The sequence below is a fragment of the Elephantulus edwardii genome, unplaced genomic scaffold (assembly GCF_000299155.1).
Source record: "Elephantulus edwardii isolate Elephantulus edwardi_28Jun2011 unplaced genomic scaffold, EleEdw1.0 scaffold00015, whole genome shotgun sequence".
Lineage (NCBI taxonomy): Eukaryota > Metazoa > Chordata > Mammalia > Macroscelidea > Macroscelididae > Elephantulus > Elephantulus edwardii.
In genome coordinates this window covers 3,243,812-3,247,735 of record NW_006399765.1, presented here as the reverse complement: position 1 = coordinate 3,247,735, position 3,924 = coordinate 3,243,812, and the positions used below count along the sequence as shown (strand labels likewise).

At 42.8% G+C, this 3,924-nt stretch overlaps 1 pseudogene; it reads left to right on the top strand.

Annotated features, from left to right (window-relative positions):
* The first annotated feature begins 2,411 nt into the window (after positions 1-2,411).
* Positions 2,412-2,919, top strand: LOC102863563 (annotated as a pseudogene).
* The last annotated feature ends 1,005 nt before the right edge of the window (positions 2,920-3,924 follow it).

The following is a 3,924-nucleotide window of genomic DNA, read 5'->3' as shown; positions in this document are numbered from 1 at the left end:
ACAAAAAGCAAGATCACCAGGTACTAGGGGAGGTGGGGTCATCACCAACACCTTCTGGCCAATGAAAGAACATTTGAAATGGGGGGGGAAAACCCAACCAAAACCCCACAACAACACAACCTATCACAAACTCAAAACGAATCATACAGGAATCAAAACCAATTATCCCATAAAATCGAAATCTCTTTGTATTTGTGTGCATATATCTATATATGTGTGTATGTGTGTGAGTGAGTGTGTATGAATGACGTCTGGTGGCTCATATAAGAAAATGAAAAGTGAATTAAACAATGTTGTTGTTAAGTGTTGTTGAGTAAAGCATGGCTCATAGCAACTCTATGAACAAAAGATCTGAACCCTGTTCTATAGCTATCTTTCTCTATGTTCATAGAGTTTCCAAAGGTATGTTGTTTAGGAAGTAGATGCCAATCCTACTTCTAAACCTGTCTTAATCTGGGAGCTCCACCAAACGTTGTGCAACATTGAGCATTTGACACATCAGTGGTACAGTGTTCAGCATCACAGCAACCCTAGGTTACCTCAGTACAGCAAGATGGCAGACCAGTGCTGTACCACTTAGAAGAATGTTCTTCCCAAATACAACTAACATTAGGCCACAGGCCCTTGGGGTCAACCGACTTTTAAATACAAAGGCCCTCCCAACAAGTGCTGATTGACTTAAACAAGAGGCTTCCAGCCCACAGCTGATTGTTCCTAAATCCAGTAAATCCAATCCATTTACACACAATTGTGAACAAAATAAAAAAACCCACTGAACAGTTTATGCCTGACTTTCAACTAAAACAAGAGAACAAACCTGCCAGAATCCGATCTCTTCACACATGAACTTTCAAGGAGGAGACTTAGTCAGGGCCCAACCAACTTTTAAATACAAAGGCCCTCCCACCAGGTCCTGATTAACTTAAATAAGAGGCTCCCCACACATAGCTGATTGTTTCTAAATCCAGTAAATCTTGTCAGCTCTCACACAATTATGAATGAAATAAAAAACTACCGAACAGTTTACACCTGACTTTCAACTAAAACAAGAGACTCTACCTGCAAGAATCCCACTGTTTCACTCACAAGCCTCCAAACAGTAGAATCTATTTATAGGATTCTTCCTTTCTCTAGGCCTTTTTTTGTCTGTTTTTGAGATAAAAAAAAATGGTCAGAGAGAACATTCAAAGAGCATAGCTAAGTGTCAAGTAAAGAAAAAAGTCATCAGAAACCTCATCTCGAGAATGTATAGGTTAACATGTAGGAAGCAGGAGTGACATCCACTTCCTCACAACATGCCTCCTGAAACTCTATGAACTTTGATAAATGTTGATAGTTGAAGAGGGGCTTCAGGCCTTTTGTTCATAGGGTCACTGTGAGTCATGCTCTATTCAAAGGCAATCAACAACAATATATATACACATATATATATGCATGTGTATATACACACCCACACCCACACACACATTCAGGTACTCTTATGCATGGGATGTGATTTCCATACAAAGTGTAGGGAAACATCCACATATAAATAAGAGGATTCTACTGCCATAGGGAAAAGTTCCAAAGATAAAGCTTAAACAATATAGGGGTTTATTTCTCTGTCTCCTAGGCTGACTGGTGGTCCCAAACACACCATGGTTTCAGATTCTTTCTACATTCTTGTGTTGTTCTCAGTCAGTGGCTTCCATCTCACTGTCTACAAGGAAGCCTGGGAAATGTGGTCATGTCTCTCAGCCACCATGTGCCTGGCTAAAAGCAAAGTATTCTGTGACCACTGAAGAAATGAGAGAATGATCTGGCAGTGCTGTTTGTTGCTTGTCTTGGCTCTCTCAACAGTACACCCACTCCCCGTTTGCCAACATAATTCAGTTCCAAAGACCACATTGTTATCTGAAAATCAGCATTATATAAAAATGGAGGCTGGTCATAGCAAACAGTTCTAAGACTACTGCTTTCCAAATTACAGACTCTATCCCCAAGTAGTAAGAATGACACTTTGAGAGACCAGAACTTTTCACGCAAGCGAAACTTTTATTTAAAGAAAATATAAGGCAGCTCTTGTGGCCTGGTAGTAAGAAACAGTGCTGCATTCCAGAGCACATGGTTCAAATTCACCAGATGCTCTGTAGGAGAAAGATGGGCGATCTCCTCCTGTGTGACTAACTGCCTCTGAAAACCCATTGGAATGTCAACTATGGGTCAGCTCTGACTTGATGGTACACAACAACAACAAGAATAAAAATGTCTTGCAAGGCAAAATGTGCAAATCTGTTGTCAAGGATCTCTTTAAAGTGCTAAAGAGAAAGGCTATCAGATTAAAGACTAAGGTGTAACAGTCCTCTTTGATGCTCAAGGAGACTGGGGTGAGGTGACTGAGGGCACTTCGCTGGGTCCGGGCTGCAGCTGTCATGCCAGGGATAGTGAAGCTGCCCATTCTGGAAGAGCTGAAAATGCAGGAGGTGAAGGTCAGTTCTGCTGTCCTTAAAGCTGCAGCCCATCATCGTGGTGCTCCGTGCGATAAGCCCAACAAGGAGTTCATGCTCTGCTGCTGGTGAGAGAATGATCCGAGGGATTGTTTCGAGGAAGGCAAACTGGTCAGCACGTGTGCTTTGGGCTTCTTTAGGCAGATAAAGCATCACTGCGTGGAGCCTTTTACAGAATATTGCATCTGTATGAATTGTTCCAGTTTGTAATTAATTATTTCTTCACAGTTGGAAACAGCAAGCAAAGTTTGATGAGTGTGCCTGGACAAATGAGGCTCGGTGCCTTCTGACCTAGGAGAGCTGTAAAATGTCACCAAAGCGAAAACTGACAATCTCTATCACTCCAGACCAAGACTAGCCCTAAGGCTGATAGAAGGAGAGCCAAATGAAGCCTGCCAATCATGGCAGCCACCTTTTTTTCTGGGCCCTGTGAAGATGGGTCCATGGCCCATGCTCAGTCATGCGCCCAGGCAAATTACTGATGAAAACTCCTGTACAATTTGCATTGTCCAATAGCGTGCTCCTCCGGGATTACACACAGAAAAGTTAATCTATGTGACTTGGCAGTCATTTTATACCATTTCCTGGTCATTAAAATTTTAAAGGGAAAAAAATAAGACTAAGGTGCACCCTGTCCAAATAATGGACTTTCCCCCCATTTGTTTCATATGCATGTGTGAAAGTCAGACAATGGACAACTGAAGAACTAACTGACGCCTTTGGATTGTTGTGAGGAGTGGTAATAAATACCTCACGGACTGCCAAAAGAACAAACAAATCTGGCTTGGACGAAGTGCAACCAGGTTGTTTCTCAGAGGCAAGGAGGGTGAAACTTCATCTCACATACTTGGGCCGATTGTCAGAAGGAGGTGTCAGTCTTCAAGAAAAAGGTATCATTCTGGGAAAAGTAGAGGGCCGGTGAAGAGGAGGAAGGATCTCAACAAGATGACTGAAACCACAGGACTGCAACAATGGACTTGAACATGGTGAAGATCACAGGGATGGTTCAGGAGAGGGCAAACTTTTACTCTATTGTCCGCAGAATCACTATCAGTTACAGTGGACTTGACTTGGGACCTAACACCACCACCGCCACGGAAAGATTTTCAGAGTCCAGTTGTGTACTGTCGAGTTGGAACTGATCCACAGCTGACCCTCAGGTGGGTTTTCAAAGGCATTTAATTGCACAGGAGGAGACTGTCCATCCTTCTCCTGCAGAGCAGCTGGTGGATTTGAACTGCATGCCTTTGGGATTGCAGCAAAATTTCTTACAACTAGGCCGCCAGAACTCCCCATTATCCTAAGGCAATGCAAGTCATGTCTCATCCCAGAGGTCTTTGAGTAAGATACTCCTCTAAATCTGAACATTCAGATTAAGACAGACTAGGAAGAAGGATTGGCCACCCACTTCTGAAATAGCAGGCCTCTGAAAACCCTA